Here is a 20,467-nt window from a genome sequence, read left to right as displayed (position 1 = left end):
GAGGGATCTCGTGGGCCTTCCCGTGGGTGTGGTCCCGGGTGGCAGCGAGAGTGTGTGGGGGGTGGGGACGGGAGGACGGTGTCTGGGTGAATCAGAGGCCCCCGGCGCGCACAACGTGCTGCGGGACGAGTGGCGTTGGCCCCAGCTCCCAGCGCCCGGACGCTGGAGGGAGGATCACATCCGGCGGGAGGGGGCGGGCTTCGTGGACCCCGGAAGTGTGGGCTCCGGCTGCGATTTAACCCGCGACGGCGGTGGCGGCGACGGCGGCGGCAGGGGTAGGTGAGAGGGGCCCGGGGAGGGGCGAGGACGGGGATGGGGGCGGCGCTGGCAGTTGCTCCCGGCGCGCCTCCGCCTGCCCGCCTCACCTGGCAGAGGCTGGTGATTGGGCGCGAGGGGCGCGTGACTCCAGCGGAGGGCCGGCGCCCCTTCCCCTCGCAGTGGGAGGGCGGGAAGGAGGGAGGCATTGCCCGAGCTCCCCGCGCAGGTCGCGCCTCCAGCACCCCCCCCTCACCGCCACCTTTCACCCTCCACCCCGTACTTGAGCGTCCTGCTGGTCACACTTCTGGTGACGTTAGGGCCAGTTTGCCCATTGTATAGGTGGGGAAAGAAGCCTAAGAATGGGGTCTGACTTGCCAGAGGGAGTCCAGCGGCAGAATGGGGTCTGAGGGACGCTCTGGTCTTTTAACTCTAAGGGCTATGCCCTTTCTCCAGGGCAGTGAGGTGGTGGTTTTTCAGCCTTGGTTCTGTTCTTATCCTTTATTCTGGACCCGGACTTGGGCTGCCCAGCATCACTGACCACTCCCTATTTATGGGCCTGCTGGGTACAAAGGTCCTTGGTGTTTGTGAATCTCCAGTGTGTGCCTGGTTCCTCCTGAATTTAGAGAGCAGTGGGGGGGGGGGGGGGGTGTGTGTGTGTGTGTGTGTGTGTGTGTGTGTGTGTGTGTGTGTGTGTGTGTGTGTGTGTGTGTGTGTGTGTGTGTGTGTGTGTGTGTGTGTGTGTGTGTGTGTGTGTGTGTGTGTGTGTGTGTGTGTGTGTGTGTGTGTGTGTGTGTGTGTGTGTGTGTGTGTGTGTGTCTACACCTCAGGGTTTCAGTCCCTGAGACTAGTCAGTGCTTTCTCAGCCACACAATGTCTGGGCTCACTCACCCTGGGAATGTCCACTCTTAGCTCTGGAAACTTCAAAAACTCACTTCCCTTCACTTCAGCAATATCCCAGTAGTACTGTTGCTGACTCAGGCCTTTTCCACCCTCTTCATTGGCTCCCTGCCTCTTACCCAGGAGTCCCATTTCCTACTGCTGTACCCAAGGTGCTGCCACCTGACTGTCAGGCTGTGACTGTCAGCCCTAGAGCTGGAAGTGGTGGTGACCAAGGGATTTGGAAAGGAAAGACTCTTTGGCTATTGTCCAAAGCTGCGACCCTGTACAGTCCTGAACTCTGGTTCTGGATGGGAGTGAGGACTTGGAGTGAAATACTGGACCCTGAAGTGAGAGTTCTTGGCAGTCATAATGTCCAGAAAAGCTTTTTTCCTAGATTATCTGAGAAATCTGGCTTGGTGCCTTTGTAGTTTCTGTCGGGTAGAAATTTTTCTTTGTAGATTTCATCTGGGCAGCTTCTGATGGCTGTGTTTTGTTGTTGTTTGTTTGTTTGTTTTTAAGGTAGCAAAAGCTCTGATTTGTTGCTTGGCTGCCATGCTCTTGGCAGTGTTCTGGGGGCTTTGTGAACATACTGGATTCTGGGAACACTCAAGGTAGGTGATGAGCCCATTTTGCAGATGAAGTAAGTGGATAGTAGAGATGTTAGGTAGGGTGCTACAGCCAGTAAATAGCCAAGTTGGGATTTTTAACCCGTCAGTCTATTTCCAAGCTAATGTATTTGCTGGATGTTAAGAATCATCTGTGATGCTTGTTAGAGATACAGAGCCTCATCTCTGGATAGTCTTGCTTAGATTCTGGAGAGAGACCCAGGAGTTTGTATTTTTAACACTTGCACTGGGTGATTCTTACTGTAAGGCAAGTTTGGGAGGCACTGCCTTAAGGAGTTTGTAGATTTGCTGAGCTTGGAAGTGAAGTTATTTCTAAGGCTTATTATTGTTTTTTTGCTTATTGCTGTGTAATTTGCTAATCTGCCGTTAAAAGGGCATTGGGGTAGCTAGCTGTATGAATCATCTCTTGAACACTGTTGGCCAGTCCTAGTAGGGTTTTTCCAGACTGACCTAATCAGGTCAGCAAAGACCTTGTTTTTTGTTTTTGTTTTTTTTTGCGGTACGCGGGCCTCTCACTGTTGTGGCCTCTCCCGTTGCAGAGCACAGGCTCCGGACGCGCAGGCTCAGTGGCCATGGCTCACGGGCCTAGCCGCTCCGCGGCACGTGGGATCTTCCCGGACCGGGGCATGAACTTGTGTCCCCTGCATCGGCAGGCGGACTCTCAACCACTGCGCCACCAGGGAAGCCCAAAGACCTTGTTTTAATCCGATTGGATCTCTGTTCAGAAATTCTTTTAGTTTCTCCTCAGAGTTTGGAGTTTTCAGAAGGTTCCAGTTCATTCCTGGATAGTTGCCCCTTGACAGAGAGACCTCTGTAAAGGCAAAGGTCTGTGAGCTTTTGGGAGCTTTAAAGGCATGTTTATTTAGCAGGTGTTTCCTCCACTGCATTTCTCTCCCCTTTCACTGGTTTATGTCAAAGGCTTGAGCAACTACCAAACAGCTTTGTTTATTGTGATTTAGCTGGGACTGACAAGTGGAGTCCCTGGGGCTTAGGATGGGCCAGACAGGGGAGGAGAGGGAACACTGAACCATGGAAGTCAAACAGATAACCCACGTCAGTTATGCCTAGCATCGAGGACATGTTAAGTACTGCTAATTTATCTGCTCCCTCCTGGGCAGAGTTAGAAGTAGTGAAAGAGGCAAAGTCAGCATTATGCTGTTACTTTATTCTTCCTCTGTCCAGTGAACATTGATTTCTAATTTAATTTCTTTGTAAACAGAGGATGTACTTTGTATGCTTTGAATCGTTTTAATTTACTGTTCCATACATAAACATTTTGGGGTGTATGTTCTTTTGATGAATTGACCTCCTTTATCATGAAATGACCCTTTTAATCCCTGATAGTGTTCTTTGCTCTGAAATCTACTTTGTCTTGTTTTAATATAGCCAATCCAACTTAAAAAAAATTTAGTGCTAATGGATTGATATCCAGAATATTTGAAGAATTCCTACAACCCAACAGTGAAAAAACAAACAACCTGATTAAAGTAGGCAAAGGACTTGAATAGACATTTCTCCAAAGAAGGTATACAGATGGCCAGTAAGCACATGAAGATACTCAACATCACTAGTCATTAGGGAAATATGAACCAAAATGACAATGAAATACCACTTCACACCCATTAGAATAACTCTTGTTAAAAAAACCCAAAAAACACCAGAGGTATTGGCAAAGATGTGGAGAAATTGGAACCCTTATTTATATTACTGGTGGGAAAGTAAAGTGTGCAGCTGCTGTGGAAAACAGTATGGCAATTCCTCAAGATAGAATTACCGTATGATCTAGCAATTCCAATTCTGGGTATATACCCTAAAGAAGTATAAGCAGAGACTCAAACATATATTTGTACACCAATGTTTCTGGCAGCATTATTCACAATAACCAAAAGGTAGAAGCAACCCAAGGGTCCACTGACAGATGAATGGATAAATAAAATGTGATACATGCATACAATAGAATATTATTCAGCTTTAAAAAGGAAGGAAATTTTTGACAACATGGGTGAAACTTGAAGAAATAATGCTAAGTGAAACAAGTCAGTCACAAACGCATAAATATTGCATGATTCCTCTTATATAAGGTTCCTAGAGTAGTTAAATTTATAGAGACAGGAAGAATGATGGTTGCCCAAGGCTGGGGGAAGGGAGGAATGGAAGTTAATGTTTAATGGGTACGAAGTTTCAGTCTCGGATAATGAAAAAGTTCTGGAGGTAGATGGTGGTGATGGTTGTACAACAGTGTGACGTATTTAATGTCACAAAACAGTACACTTAAAATGTTTAAAATGGTAAATTTTATGTATGTTTTACCACAGTTAAAAAAATTGATAGGGATTTAAAAAAATTAGTGTGGTATATCACTTTACATCTTTTTACTTTTGGACTATTTGTGTCTTTATTTTTAAAGTGGGTTTCTTGTAGGCAGCATATAGATGAGTTTTGCATTTTGTGAAATCCAGTCTTAAAAATTCTGCCTTTCGGGCTTCCCTGGTGGCGCAGTGGTTGAGAGTCCACCTGCCGATGCAGGGGACATGGGTTCATGCCCCGGTCCGGGAGGATCCCACATGCCACGGAGTGGCTGGGCCCCGTGAGCCATGGCCGTTGAGCCTGCGCGTCCGGAGCCTGTGCTCCACAATGGGAGAGGCCACAACAGTGAGAGGCCCGTGTACCGCAAAAAAAAAAAAAAAAAAAAAAATTCTGCCTTTTAATTGGGATGTTTAGACCATTTACATTTAATGTGATTATTAGTGTAGTTGGGTTTAACTCTCAAGGTCCTTATACTCCACTGTCTTGCTCCAGATAATATGTTTTAATTTAACATGAGCATGTCACTTGGGCTGTTTCCCTTGCAATTCCCTCTGACAGCTGTGCTCTGAGTCCAAGATGTGCTCTGAGTCTACTTGTTGGGTAGACATCCTGTCAGAGGTTCCTCGGTGGGGTGCAGTTGACTGAGGGGCAGGCCTTGAATCTGAGACACATGGGGTGCTGGGCGCTGGGCCCTGGTGGGATCCATCTCTGCTCTAGAGCACAGCGTATGGGGGATCTGCTTGCGTCCAGAGCCCAGGTTACGTCTCCTACCCAGGTTTGCGTCTGAAGGGTTAACGACTCTAGCTGGGTTTAACTTTATCATCTTGCTGCTTGTTTTCAATCTGTTCCATGTTCTTTCTTCCCATGTCCCTTTTTTCCTGACCTCCCTGGGACTGAGCAGTTTTTATGATTCCATTTGTTCCATTAGTTTATTAGCTGTAACTGTAACTGTTTTTTTTTTTTTTTTTTAAAGTGGTTGCTTGGGAATTCCCTGGCGGTCCAGTGGTTAGGACTCGGCACTTTCACTGCCGTGACTCGGGTTCAGTCCCTGGATGGGGAACTAAGATCTGGCAAGCTGTGTGATGCAGCCAAAAAGAAAAATAAATAAAAAGAAAAGAAAAAGAAAAAGAGTGGTTGCTTTAAGATTTGTAGTGCGCATCTTTTTTGTTTCTTCACTTTATTGTGCTTCACTTTATTGTGCTTTGCAGATACTGTGGGTTTTTTTAAAAAAATAAATTAGAGGTCTGTGGCAATCCCACATCAAACAAATCTGTTGGCACCACTTTTCCAACAGCATTTGCTCACTCACTTCATGTCTGTGTGTCACATTTCGGTAGTTCTCGCAATATTTCAAAGTTTTCCATTTTTATTATATTTGTCATGGTGATCTGTGATCAGTGATTTTTTATGTTACTACTGCAAAAGATTATGACTCACTGAAGGCTCAGATGATGGTTAGCATTTTTTTAGCAATAAAGCATTTTTAATTAAAATTATCTATTTGATATATAATATTGGCCGCTATTCTTGATCACTTCAGGCAGGAGGGGAATTCTTTTTTTTTTAACGTCTTTATTGGAGTATAATTGCTTTACAATGGTGTGTTAGTTTCTGCTGTATAACAAAGTGAATCTGCTACATATATACATATATCCCCATATCTCTTCCCTCTTGCGTCTCCCTCCCACATAGTATGCATCTTTAACCTGTCACAGTCTATCATCAAGTGGTCTTGTACAGCACTTTACACTAACAATAGTACACTCTCATTTCCCCCCTCCTGGCCTTTATGCTGTTGTTGTCACACGTTTCACTTCTATGTGTGTTATAAATCCCGCAATACATTATTACTTTAAACAGTGAATTATTTTGTAACGAGGTTAAAAAGAAAGCAAAAGCTCTTTTATATTTACTTTTTAATATATATTACATGTTTATCATTTCCAGTGCTCTTTATTCCTCTCTGCAGATCCAGACTTCCACTTCGTTTTACATTCCTTCTGACTTGAGGACTTTTAAAAAACATTTCTTATTCTGCTGGTCTGTTGGTAGTGAATTTTTTTAGTTTTTGGATGTCTGAGAAAGTCTTTATTTTGTCTTTGTTTTCGAAAGATATTTTTCCTGAATATAGAATTCTAAGTCAGTTATTTTTCTTTCAGCATTCTAAGATGTGGTTCCATTGTCTTCTCTCTTACATTGTTCTATGAGTAATCCACTGTTGTTCTTATTTTTTTTTTCTTCTATTCTTATGTGTCTTTTTTCCTTATGGCTACTTTTCTTTTTTTACTGGTTTTAAACAATTTAATTATGATGTGCCCTGGTGTAGTTTTCATATTTCATGTGCTTGGGTTAATTGAGTTTTTGGATCTGTGGGTTTAAAACTTTTATCAAATTTGAAAACTTTTCAGCTAGTAATTCGTCAGGTATTTTCTCTCTTCTCTTCTCTCTTTCTTCTTTGGGGACTCCAGTTACATGTATTTTAGGATGCTTAAAGTTGTTCGACAGCTCTCTGATTCTCAATTTATTTTTTCCCCCATCTTTTTTTTTTTTTTAATTTGTGGTTTGTTTTGCATAGTTTCTATTGCTCTTTATTTAAGTTCACTGATCTTTTCTTCTTTAGTGGCTAATCTGTTGTTATTTCCATCTGGTATACTTTTTATCTCAGACATTTGTAGTTTCCATTTCTAGAAGTTTGATTTGGGTCTTTTTTATATTTTCCATGTCTCAACTTAACATTCTAAATCTTCTTTAGCATCTTGAATATATGAAATATGGTTGTAGTAACCATTTTAGTGTCCTTGTCTGCTAATTTTGTTATCTGTATTTTTGAGTCTGTTTTACTGATTGATTTTTTTCCTCATTATGGATCGTATTTTCTTCTTCGTATGTCTGGTAATTTTTGATTGGATGTCAGATGTTGCGAATTTTACCCTGTTGGGTGCTGAATATTTTTGCATTTTTATAAATATTCTTGGCATTGTTTTGGGACACTCTTAAGTTACTTGGAAACAGTTTGATCCTTTGATGCCTCACTGTTAAGCTTTGTTAGCTGGGACCAGACCAGCCTTTAGACTAGGGTTAATTTTACCCACTACCAAAGCACTACCCTTTTCAGTGCTGTACTGATGTCCTGTGAGTTAGGAGGTATTTCCACTCTGGTGAGTGGGGACACAGATTAGTCTTGGCTCAGTTTGAGGCCCAAGGATTGTTCCCTCTAATCCTGACCAGTACTGTAAACACTCAGCAGAAAACTGGAGGGGGATCCCCTGCAGATTTCCAGAGTTCACGGTGTAGCTCTCTCCTCTCTGGTATTTGACCCTGTGAACTCTGGCTACCGTGGCCTCCCTAGATTCCCAACTCTCTCTTCCCAACTTGGGGAGACTGTCAGGCTCTGCCTGGGTACCCACTCCCTGTGCCATGGCCTGAAAACTCTCTCTAGACAGTAAGTTGGGGCAATGGTAGAGCTCACGTCATTTGCTCCCTGCTCCCGTCGCCCGCTCCCACCCAGGAATCCATCCTCTGCTGCCAGATATCCAATGTCTGAAAACGGTTGTTTCATTTATCTTTTCTCATTTGTAGGTGTTTGAGGCAGGAGAGTAAATCTGGCCCCTGTTCCTCTAAGTTTGCCAAAAAGTGGAGGTTCCTGTGCAGTCAGCACTTGCTGAGCACCTTGTGTGTGCTAGGCATTGACCTCGGTGCTGGGATGCGGACATGAGTGAGCCGTGCACTGGGCCCTTGGGGAGCTCCCAGTCTTGCTGGAGAAACATGCTGATTCCTACGTAGTAATTTCTGCGTGGTACTTACAGGGCACAGTGGGAGGGCAGGGCGAAGTCTTTGGGAGAAGGAGCAAGGAATGCTTCCCAGAGAGCTGACAGTGAAGGATCAGCAGGCATTTTCAAGCTAGAGAAGGTGTAGGAAAGAAATTTCAGGCAGAGGGAATTGTCAGAGCAAAGGCAGGGCAGCAGAGCTGGGAACTCCCAGAGGGCAAGGTCCTTGCTGTATTGATCTTTATAGATGTGGAATATTTGTCGGGTGATGGGAAGCATGTTGTTTGTTCTGGGAATAGGTAGAACAGAGAGTCAGGATGAAGCCCGCAGCCTATGGGGGAGAGGAGGGAGGTCTCGCTGGAAGGAGAGGCTCGGGGTCTGCTGGTGCAGGGCCTTGTAGGCCAAACCAAGGAGCACAAGATTTTGAACATGATCCTAAACACTGGTTTTTTGTTTGTTTGTTTGTTTTTGTGTTTTTTTTTTTTTTTTTTTGCTTCATCAGGTCTTAGTTGCAGCACGCGGGATCTTTCGTTGCGGCATGGGCTCTTCGTTGGGGCGCGCGGGCTCCTCTTTAGTTTTGGTGCGTGGGCTCCAGAGCACATAGGCTCTGTAGTTGAGGCATGTGAGCTCAGTTGCAATGTGTGGGCTTCGTTGCCCGGCGGCATGTGGGATCTTAGTTCCCCGACCAGGAATTGAACCCGTGTCCCCTGCATTGGAAGGTGGATTCTTAACCACTGGACCGCCAGGGAAGTCCCAAACACTGGGTTTAAAAAAAAAAAGTTTTCAGCAGGGTGCAAGAGCTCTGATCGACTGCGTTCTCTGGAGATTACTGGGGGATGTGGAAGAGGGCTGGAGAGGGCTGAGTCTGCGAGAACCAGGCAGGCAGCTGCTGGGGAGGCTGGCTTGTGGTGGACGTTCTGCACCAGGGTGGAAACGAGTCCAGAGCTGAGTGCGGCCGCTGGTCCGGCATTGCCACCTCTAACCTGTCTGACGATAGCCTTTGTATAGATTCCTGCCTGAGTCCACAGTAGATTTGAGGAGGCTCGGGCCTGGTTTCTCTTTTTCTGTGGCTACACTGTTGCCCCCAACACACCTGCCTGCCTCTGCTGGAGCCAGAAGTTCATAGGGTCAGACATCGCTGGCAGGGGTAGGGTCCGGAGCTGCCCCCACTTTATACTAGCCTAGGATGGCCCCAGATCCGCGAGAAAATAGAGTCTCATCATCTCGGATTTTGAACAGACACGCTTGAGTGACCCCGTACAGACTCCTGTTATTTGTCCTGAGCGTGTCTTTGGCTTGACCTTAATCTTGATCCTTCCTTAAGGATGGTTGAACCTATTTGGTCAGCTTGATCTGCAGATTAGAAAGTGTGGGGTGGGGTGAAGGACTGACAGCTACAGTGTGAGATCCCTTCTGAGTCATCTCAACAGCTGGGATGGAGGAGAAACGGATGGAAGTTCAGTGGGAAGAAGCTTAGGATGGTTTTCTTTTCAAGTCAGAGCCAGGGACCAGACAATGAGGATGCTTCTCTAAGTGGCTGGGTTGTGTTTTACTGTCAGGAAGTTTCAGGAACAGGCTGCTTGTTAGATGACCTGTTTCTTGGCCGTCGTCTTGATTGAAGCTGAATGCTGTTGACCAGAGTTATATCCAGCCATCTGAGTTCCATCGCTCTGTTGACTGATGTGGTCTCTGGAGGAATCTTAAGTTTTCTCTCCTTAGTGTCCACGTGGGAAGGGCTTGAGTTGCAGAGGTAGGAATGGGCTGAGTGTGTGAGCTTAGCCACGGTGATGAGAATCATGACCCTTTATTGAGCCCAGCCTGAGAGCCGGGCGTTAGACTTCCTGGGCACTAACTCTTTTCGTCCTTATAAAAGTCCTCTGTTACCGAAGAGACCGATGTATGGAGAGATTAAGTAAGCTGCCTCTGCCCTTTCTTGCTTCGTCTCCCAAAGACTCGTCCTGCCCTGTGCTCTGTGAGTACACGTAGCATCTACTGCGCAGAGCCCTCCTTCCCTCCCTCTTTGCCCTGCTGGTGAGGCATCGCTGCTGGACGAGGGGGGCTTGGGCAGGGGGTGGGGCGAGGGGAGCGTTGGGATTTGCAGAGGTGAGGGGTTAGGGCAGTGGTTTTCCAGCTGCCTTCTGGCAAGGTGCCTCCGGGGGCCCCCTTGAGGTCAAGGGGGAGACCGAGCTGGGAGAGTAGGGCTCTCCCCTACCCCTTCGCCCAGAGCATGGCCTCTGTGATCTGTTCCGTGCGCTGGGGGTGTGAAAAAGTTTCGGAAAACAACAGGAGTGGGCACACCAGGCAAGTGGGAAAAGAGGATGTCGGCGGCACGTCCTGACAGCATGGCAGGCTGTGCTTAGATGGCTCCCAGCTGGAGGGTCAGGGTGCGGGGAGATAAGCAGAAGAGGGAGGGAGGGAGGGAAGAGATGGCTAGCTTCGGGGAAGGTTGGAGGGAGTTGGAAGCAGTGTTTTAAAAAGAAATGAATCCAGAGGTGCCTGGCGTATTAGAGGTGGGAAGACCCACTTGGACTTTGTGGAAGGGCCGGGATGGATGCACCTAAAAGACATTGGAACAACGACTAGATAAAACCTGGTGGTGGACGTCAGAGGTGAGGAAGATGGCCTGGAGAGTTAGAAGTTAGGGTGAGAAGCTTGAGGGTGCTGATGGGAGTGGAGGTTGGGAGGGGAGTCTAGTTTGAGGAGAAAAAAGGTGATGAGAGTGCCCCCTGCACTTGGCCCAGTAAACAGCTCATCATTCCTGGGTCTTCTCACTTGGGGGCCTGCCTCTGGGAAAAGAGGTGTCAGATGAACTCGAGGAGGATTCGCTCATGTAAATATCAATGTAAAGATGATACTTTCCTTCCAAAAACCTTGTCCTGAGAGATTGTACATCCCTCCCGTAGATGGGCCCCCTTTATATTTGTGGACCTTTGTTCAGATTGGTCTGGAGCCCGTTTCAGAAAGCCACACCGTTTGCTTCCCTCTGGGACCTGTTCTTTCAGAGTCCTCCCCCACGAGCCTAACTGGGTGCCTGGCAGGGTTGTCAGGCAGCATTTTACAACAATAAGTTTTAAAAAGGTGTGAGAATGTAAGAATTGATGCTACCTAGCGTTTGCTTGGTGGTTTTCCTAGCACCTCCAGAAGGTCTCATGTTTATTTCTTGTTAAGTCCTCATAACCGGCCCATGAGGTTGGTAGAGTTAGTCCCATTCTACCAATAAGAAGCAGAATGAGGAGGCTGAATAACTTGCCCAAGGCCATGCATGTAGCCAGTAAAAGGTCACGCTGGGGTTTGAATCCAGAATATTGGGCTCTCAAGCCCTGAACTCTTTCCACTGCTTTTCACACTGTCTTAACTGTTCAGCACTGGGGGCTATGGAGAGGGCTCCGACTCCAATCCCAACCCCAGAAATTCCTTAGAAAGAATGAAAACTAAAGAAGTCTCCCTTCTGGAGCATACACATCAACTTTTCAGATGGTTGGGGCAGGTTAATTCGACGGTGTTTTGGGCCAGGTAAGAAGCGCATGATGGTTGGCTTGCTTTTATCAACTCCTGTGGGAAGTTAGGTGACTGAAGGCCTGGTTACTTGATCGCGTGGCTGGAATCATCCTGGGGAAAGAAAAATAGATCAGGTCAACACGTATTTCCTCATTAAGCAGCAGGCTTAGAAAGGTTTCTGAGGCAACCACAGGTGTTTCTGACAAGAGGGGTGGGATGGGGCCAGTTCCGTATAACATGTGCAGATTGAACTGTGCAGGTTGCTATGGTAACAGCTTCTTATGCTACCATAGGGAGATGTGGGAAACTTACAAGAAACCAAAGGCCTTTGCAACTCTCCTTGCAGTGTGATTTCAGGCTTGAAGTAGCTGGCAAGGAAAGGTTGGCTGGTAACGGAGAGGAGGGGAGTAATTGGAGCCGGTGCATTGGCTCCTGGCAGAGTCAGGAGAACGGAAGCGCCTGGCTCGGTCACAGTTCTGTGTCATGGTTCAGTGGTAGCGGTCATTTTGCTTGACTCAATATTGAGCCCGGGGGGTGTCAGGAGTCACCTCTAATCATCGGATTGCGCCCCCCCTCCAGGAGGCAGAATAAATTAATACTTGTTTAGGGCGCAGGAGCTTGCAGAGCTCTCTCAGGGCCGTTTGCTCGTCCCAGGCACACATGCGATCCCCAAGGTGGGATTATAATCATGGTGCCCATTTTCCCGATGAGGAAACTGAAGTTAAGGGACTTGATCAAGGTCACACAGCTAAAAAGCTGAGGAGCCAAAACGCAAACCCAGGGCGTCAGTCCTCAAGTTCTGTGCGTTTCTACTCTGCGCCCAGCCAGGAGAGAGCTGGCACTAATTGTTTAGGCAGAAGCAAGGGACAAGGGGCGCTGCAAGGCATCTGTACGACTGGCACACCTTAACTCTGATCTGAGCACCCTCACACTTAGAAAATGCTGAGTTTTGCTTTCAGTCTTGACTTTCTTTTTTCTTTTTTTTTCTTTTTTTTTTTTTTCTGAGTTTATCCTTGCATAGGATCTGGTATCAGTTGAAACTATTTGTTGTTGAGCTGAACAGTCCCGGGATAGATCCCTGTTGAGCAAGAGCCATCAGTACCTTGCTTTCTTTTCCACCTGTTGAGTTCAGATCTTGGGGGCTGTCCAGAGGTGAGCGCTCGCCAGCATCCTCTCCCCACCGGGACATTCTGCAGCCTCCCCCTCGGGGAGCGGGTAAGGAATGGCACCGCTCTGGCCTGGATCCACTAGGGGTAGAGTAGTCGCCTCTGGGCCTCACTATCTTCCACTAGATCGTGTTCGTCGTGTCCGAGGTGTGTGGAGCTCGATTTCGTCAAGATAGAGTAGTGGAAAGAAGTCGAGGCCAAGAGACGCAAGCAGCAGGGGCCAGTGGCTGGAGACTTTGCGTCCCCTCCCAGTGGTGTGTGGCTTCCCAAGGCCCAGGGGCTGCACCTGGAAACTGCCTCCTTGGTTCTGGCTGGCGCTGCTCTAGCTATGTCAACCCCCGCACAGTGTTCTGTGACAGAAGGTGGGCTCCAGGACACCTGAGAAATGTCTGTCACCTCCCCTCTCCCCTGCCCCCACCCCTCCTGTAGAATCTCTCCTCCTCACATGTGTCTCTCATGGAGGGTATGGTGTTGATTTCAGGTGACAAAGCACAGCCCACCCTGTGTTTGTTACAACTTTGAATTGGTTACTGAAATCTACAAGCGGGGCGATGTCACAGTGATCTGGATTTCTAGCCTCTCTCGGAGACCCGGCAGGTCTGGCAACGCTGAACCCACCCTCCTACCTGCAGGAGGTGCCTGAGCTGGGCTGGAGCCTGTGCTTTCAGGAGACACGGTGTCTGACATGCCTGCCTGGCCTGTGTAGGCATCTGGGTTTGTGACCTCTGTGGAGGTGAAAGCTGCAGAGGAGACAAAAGAAAGGTAGGAAGGAAGGAAGGAAGAAAAGAAAGAAGAGAAAGAAGGAAAGAAAGGAAAGGAAAAGAAAAAGAAATGGGAAGGAAATCTAAAAAAGAGGGGATATGTGTCTATGTATAACTGATTCGCTTTGCTGTACAGCAGAAACTAACAACATTGTAAAGCAACTATACGCCAGTAAAAATTAATTAAAAAAAAAAAGAAAGAAAAAGTTTTTTCCCCAGGGGTTGTTAGTGAGGAAACGGTGATGCATTTTCTCTTCTTGGTGGAGGGAATGCAGATTCACACCTGCTCGTTTCCCACCTCCTCCCGGTCTCATCTCCTTAGAGTGGGTGGTGTCGCCCCGCAAAGAGCTGCTGTCTCTATACCTGTGCATGCCGTGCAGCTGCCTTCCCTTCTCAGCCCTCCTCACCCCGTCTATGGCCTTGAGCATCTGCAGTAGCTCCCACGACGGCCCGGCTGCCGCCTGCCCCCGACCTTCTGATTCCTGTCCCAGGACGAATGGCTCCAGCGACGAGGACCTGTGGGCTTCTCACGCCCCCAGCCCTCAGAGCTGACCACCTCCCCACTTCTCACTCTGCTCTCACCTGGATTCACCATGATTTGTTGTGAAGTGTTTCATTTTTTAAAACCAAACTGGGTTCCTAGAGAGCTAACATCAGTGTTTACATAAGGCTGCATCTGGCACAGTGTAAGAAGGCAGTAGATATTTATTTCCATCCCTCTGCTCCTATTTATCCTTCCTCCCTTTATCTGGGGCCTTGCCCTGTTCTTGGTATATAGTAATTGCTCAGTAAATGTTTATTCAGTGAAGCAGGAAGAAATGAATGAAGGCTGGAAAAGTAGAAGCAACCCCGTCCTCATATCCCTGTGTCTCGCCCACCAGCTGACTGCCTGGTTTTCTCCCTGCCTCTGGCTGTTTTTCTGCAAGCATTACCCTGCACTGTCTGTGTGCCGGCCTCTGCCGGGCCCTGGAAATACAAAGGTGAACGAGAATTCTCCTTGCCTTCAAGGGGCTTGCCTCTCCTCCTCACTTGAACTCTTCTCCCCTGGGGCAGACCCCGGGTACCACCCGAGAAGGTGTGGTAACCTGGGCACCGTGGTAACTGGGAGGGGATCCAGCTCAGGGCCTGAGTGCCCAGGGCTGAGGTCGTTGGACTTGTCAGGCCTCCAGAAACAAAAGTGTATGGACTCTGCGCCCCTAAATAGCTTCGCAGTAACCCCCCAGTTCTCTATACTTGGTGGCATCCCTGGTGGTCGTGGCCACTTTGAGAAGCTCTGGTTTGGATTTTTTCTGCCACCTTGGATGATCCAGAAGCAGGACACTGACGGCAACAGATGCCCAGACTTTGGGAGCACCTGCTTTCTGGGCCTTGGGCAGAATATTGTCCTGTTCTCACCGCCCCCAGCCCCCCAACCTGTTTTTCAAACTATGAGAAGTGCTTGTTGCTCTCAGCCTCAGGCCTCATCCTTGGGTGACCCAGGACCAGGTGATGTCCGTGGACTTCTGAAAGAAAGGCACCGGTACCTTCTAGGGGTGGACGGTGCTGTGACGAATCTCGTAAGATGGGACTTGCCCGCTCCTCGGGCCTGAGATGTTTTCAGCGGGCACAGATGTGAACCACCTGCACCCGGGAGGCAGGCGCCGAGGAGGGCCCAGGTGACCGGTGACTTGCCCGGGCTTGTAATCTCTGCATCTTGGATGACCTTATAACTAAACTCTACCCTCATCGCTCCCCTGTGTCGTTTGTGAAATCAAAATACCGGAGATGGGAAGGGACGCTGGCCTCCGGTGGTTTGGCCCCGACAGTTTGTAGGACCTTGGGCAATACAGCCGTTTATAGGACCTTGGGCAATACCCTTACTGTTTGTCTCTGGCTTTCATTTCATCTCTGAAGTAGGGGTGATTATGCCCTGTGTTCACTTTACTTACTAGGCTGATTATATAAATTAATGGGAGAGTTTGCAAAGGGCTTTGAGCTGTGGGACCATCAGGGTCCCATTTGACAAGTAAGGAAAATTGGGGCACATTTGGGTGCGGGATCCTGAGCACACCTGTTCTAGAAGAAATGGGGACGTGTGGCTCTTCCACATGCCAGCAGCCTCTTGTGGAGTGGTGTGAGTGGAGGCGGCTGGGTGGGCAGAGCCTGGTGGAAGGAGCAGCGGGCCGGGTCAGGGCTCCCAGCTCTGGCTTGTCTTGTCTCCATAGGCAAGTTACATGCCACTCTACCTTAATTTCACCAGCTGTGAAATGGGCATCGTAGAATTGAGAGGGATGTTGAGTTAGAAACCAGAAAAGGTGGAATAAGAAGAAAAGCACTACAGCCCACATCCCACTATGGCCGAGTACATTTCACCTGAAAACTCGCTATATGGGAAGAGGTCCGCTTCCAGTAGTATCGAGGACTTCGGAATATGCAGGCTGATCTTGAGAGTTCATTCTAATGACCTGCATGAAATGAAGGTATTTCATACCTGAAGTTCTTGAGGCATTTCAGACATGCATGGCCTGCTTTGAAGTCTGCAATGAAAGGGGATTGACACAGGAGAGAGGCTTTTTATGACCAGAGGGCTGAGATGGTCTTTATTCTTCCTGTATTTTGAGAGTAGCCCTCTTTCCCAATCAGGGAATGGCAGAGATAGTCATCCCCGAAGGGTGAGGAATGCCAGGTTCAAGGCTTTGGCGCATACCAGCAGAATGGAATCCTCTTCCCTGGCCAGGGGGCCTGATCCAGGGAGATCGTGGTCTAATTAGGGGAGCTGTGGGTTTCGTTCCTTGCCCGTTTGGGGTGAGTTCTCGCTGTCTAAAAGACGTGATTATCCAGATCACCAGGTAGATAGATGTTTCAGGGATTTTTGCCACGAGGAGTTAATTTTTTTCTAAGCAACAGTTTGTTTCTTTTCTTTCTTTCTTTCTTTCTTTTTTTTAAAAAAAATATTTATGTATTTATTTATTTTTTGGCTGTGTGGGGTCTTCATTGCGGCTCGTGGGATCTTTCATTGTGGTGCACGGGCTTAGTTGCCCCGCGGCATGTGGGATCTTAGTTCCCGGACCAGGGATCGAACTGTCATCCCCTGCATTGCAAGACCGATTCTTAACCACTGGACCACCAGGGAAGTCCCACCACCAGGAGTTTAAAGCCATCAAACAGAACCAGGTGTGGGGCTTCAGCTGGCAGAGGAACGTTATCATTTGGGCTGGTGGTTGGAGGGGAGGGCATCTCGGGGGGCCGTGTGTAGTGGTACAGGGGGTCACACACTTCAGCACACCCTGGAATCGCCTGGGGTGCTCCCTTGCTTGCTTATTTCTCGATTGGCCACCATTCTTTATTGAACACAGGAAAGTCTCCTTTCTTGCTAAATATCTACAGTGACTTATGACCAGACTTTGATGAGTTAGATCCTTGCCGCTGCCCCTGTCCTTGTGGAAGCAGCAGCCTCACACAGGTTTTAGCAACATCAGGGACTTCGTGTGACCTGGGACTCTCAGGCCCGGGGGGAAGGCTTGGCAGCATTGTCTTCACAGACTCACCTGCGAACGCCCACATGCACTACAAGGTCAAGAAGGGTGGACGTGCACACCGGACGCACAGAGGCATCAGTACTACCCTTTGGTCAGCCCCATTAGTACAACAGTTCAGTATGTTGTACAATACTTGAAAGTTTTATAAAGGTTTTGTTTTGGTGACTTTAATCAAAACGTTTCCCTTTAGTGGGGGGGAATGACTTGTGAAGGCAAGCCCGTCAGGGAAGCCAGGCCCCTCAGGGGGCTGCAGGGTGGGTCCTACATCAGCACCTCCTGTGCAGTCAGATGAGCTCCCTGGGCCTTCTGGGCTGAGAGGCCCAGCATAGACGCCCTCGGCCTCTCCCCTCCTCGGCCGGCATGCAGCGCGGCTCTCCTGGTCTGCTCGAAGCCTGACGTGGCAGGTGTGCTCGTCGTATGGATCTCCCCGTGCGGGTGGCCGAGCTTGGGTTGTCCTCTCCAGACTGTAGCCCCCACGTTCTGCTGGTCAGCCTGGACACTGTGGTGGCCTCACCTGGTGGCGCTCAATGTCAGGCCGTAGGCACCCGAAGGGTAGTGCGTGTGGGGTCCTGGCGGAGACTCGGTAGAAACGGCACAGGGGGATTGAGCCCCCGATTCTCGTCCTGCCTCTGCAGGGACTCGTTGACAAATCCCTTCCTCTCCGGGGTCTCTGCTTTTCCTCTGTCAGATGAGGCTACACCCACCTGAGTGCCCTCAGAGAGGAGGGGGCAAGAGGATGACAGATGCTAAGCTTGCTGGACACAGGTAGCTCAGTAAAGAGGAAAACTTCACTAAAAATTAAATTAAATTATTATGCTGAGTGAACTAAGTCAGGCAGAGAAAGACAAGTACTGTATGATTTCACTTACGTGCGGAATCTAAAAAACAAATGAACAAGCATAGCAAAACAGAAACAGAGACATAGATACGGAGAACAAACAGGTGGTTACCAGAGGCGGGGGTGTGTTGCAGGGAGGAGAGACATAGGTGAGGGAGAATAAGAGGTACAGACTTGCAGTTGCAAAATAAATGAGTCAACGAGTATAAGATGTACAGTGTGGGGAATATAGTCAATAACTAAGTAATATCTTTGTATGGTGACTGAGTGTAACTAGACTTACCCTGTTGATCTTTTTGAAATGCACGGAAATGAATTACTATGTTGTGTAATAGGACTAACAGTGTTGTAGGTCAACTATATTCAAAAACAAACAAACATACAAATAAACTCGTAGAAAAAGAGATTCGTGGTTACTAGAGGCAGGGGGGTGGGGGAGGGGGAATTGGATGAAGGCAGACACAAAGCACAGACTTCCCATTATAAGATAAGTAAGTACTAGGGATGATAAATAGATCATGATAAATATAATTTATAACAATTTAATAGGTTTTTACTTATAAAAATGTAATTTACGGAGGCAACATGATAAGTATAATTAGCACTGTGTGTTATATATGAAAGTTGTTGAGAGAAGATCCTAAGAGTTCTCATCACACACACAAATTTTTTTCCTATTTTTAAAATTTTATATCTGTAGGAGATGATGGATGGTCATCATTTCATGATGTATGTAAGTCAAATCATTATGCTGTACCCTGTAAACTTATACAGTGCTGTGTGTCAATTATATCTCAATAAAACCGGAAAGAAAGAAAGGAAGGAAGGAAGGTGAGAAGCTTCCTGGACTAGTTAAGGCACTGCTACTTCCTGGCCTGGTGACCTTGGGCACCTCTCAGAGCCTCGTCTGTGAGGTTGGATAATAGCGAGACTCACTGTGTAACGTGGGTTTGAGGGTCCTGGTAACGGCAAAGACCTACGTAGTGCTCACTACGTTCCAGGTACTGCCGTTTTACAGGTGGAGAAACTGAGGCACAAACAGATTAAATAACACACCTAGTGAGTGGCAGAACCAGGCTTCAAATCCAGGCAGTCTGGCTCCAGAGTCCATTCTCCTAACATCTAGGCCAGTGGTTCTCAAAGTGTGTTCCAGGGACCCCTGGGGGGGTTATCTCTGAGACCCTGTCTGGCCACCTATGAGGTCAGAACAGTTTCCACAACCTAAGACGTTTTTTCCTTTTTACTCTCTTTCTCAAGTGAGTACACAGGGGAGTTTTCAGAGGGTTCACGACATGACATCCTTCTGATGGCTAGTGTGTGTGCTTTCATATTGTGTTTTAAAAATCTCTCACTTTTAATTTCGATACATGTATCAATAGCTAAAATCCACAGAAATGAAAACTCTTTGGGGTCCTCCGTAATGTTAGGAGTGATAGGTGTCCTGAGACCAAAAGGTGTGCCATTGGCTCTTGAGGCTACACTGCCTTAAAGGTGGTCTCATCGAGCATGGATGTGGTAAGTGGTTGGGGAGAGTTGGGGCCCGTCCTGGGGAACTGCGTCTCTACGTGGGGCTCTCCCACTGGGTGTGTGGTGGGCACATCTGGACCTCCCAGGGCCCTCGCGGATGGCACTGCTGACGGTGCTGTTTGTGTGCGGCCAGCCAGCTGCCCACCCTGGAGCTTCCATCCTCAGTCCAGGGGTACCTCTGTGCTCAGCCCTGACTGTGGGAAGGAGCAGACACCCTTCTGTGGCAGATCCCACTCTGGGTGGAGCCAGGATGGGTGCCGTTGAGGCCCAGCAAGTTTGGGCTGTGTTGGAGGCCTCAGTAACAAATCAGTGACTTCTGTGGTGTTGGAGCCTTTTGCCAGCATTTGTTCTAGGCCAGGCCTCACGCTGGCCAGAGCTTTGCCTGTGTTGACCGTGGCATTAACCCATTTTACAGATGAGGAGCCTGAGGCTCAGGGTGGGTCCACTGTGCAGGGCCCCACAATGGCAAGTGGCAGGGCCCAGGACTCAGATGAGGTGAGTCTGATCGAGTCCAGGCCCCTGACGTTCCAGATCTTCAGAATGTTTCTCCGTTCCTCTTGCGTGTCCAACTCGTGGTGGACTCACTGGGTTTGCAGTGTAATAGGGTGGGCCTCCCCATTTCTGCTCCTTCCCCAGGCCCCTGCGGTCTGCTGTGCCTCTGCCCCAACCTTTAGCCCAAGGGTTTTGGGAGCAGCAGAGTGAGGTGTAGACAGAGTGCAGAATTTTGACTCTGCCATTTGTAACCTTTCTGATCCCCACCTGCCAGTGGGACAGTGCTGCCCCCTTGCAGGAGTAGGAGAGACAGCGCGTGTAAAACTCACGCTGTGAGGCTCAGTAACCAGTGGCCTCCGTTTCACCTGACTAGCAACGAGCTGTCATCTTTCGCAGAATCCGGCCCCGGATCAGCTGCATCAGCATCTCTTGGAGAGCTTCTGGATTTCTGGGCCCGACTCTGGCCTATGACACAGGGCTCTGAGGGTGGGGCTGGGGCACCTGCATTCTCAGCAAGTGTCCCCCCAGGCTTAGGTGCCCATCGAAGCTTGGCATTCCTTGTCTTGGAGGTTGGGGGGCAACATTCAACCCTCAGTAGGTAACAGAAAGTGGGGGTGACCCTGTTTGGGTAGCTCTTTATCAGTAGGGTGACCATGGAATTTGTTGTCTAAACCGGGACACTTTTTTTTTTTTTTTTTTTTGGCCATGCCATGCGGTAGGTGAGATCTTAGTTCCCCAACCAGGGATTGAACTCACACCCCCAGCAGTGGAAGCGAGGAGTCTTAACCACTGGACCGCCAGGGAAGTCCTGGGACACTTTTGATCGTGAA

General features: G+C 48.4%; 1 protein-coding gene across 2 annotated transcripts in view; it reads left to right on the top strand.

The window, feature by feature from the left end:
- Positions 1 to 47: 47 nt before the first annotated feature.
- The window catches only part of VPS37C (VPS37C subunit of ESCRT-I), a 29,807-nt gene continuing 9,387 nt past the window's right edge, over positions 48 to 20,467 (top strand). The window contains exons 1-2 of one of the 2 annotated variants that reach the window (XM_081239794.1): positions 48 to 279; positions 1,661 to 1,748. The gene's annotated coding sequence lies outside the window, so the exon portion shown is untranslated. The remainder of the gene's footprint in view (positions 280 to 1,660; positions 1,749 to 20,467) is intronic. The other variant, XM_081239793.1, reaches the window with a different exon arrangement.

This window comes from Mesoplodon bidens (genome assembly GCF_964165515.1).
Source record: "Mesoplodon bidens genome assembly, chromosome: 7".
In the NCBI taxonomy this organism is placed as follows: Eukaryota; Metazoa; Chordata; class Mammalia; order Artiodactyla; family Ziphiidae; genus Mesoplodon; species Mesoplodon bidens.
This window is presented reverse-complemented; position numbering and strand designations above follow the sequence as displayed.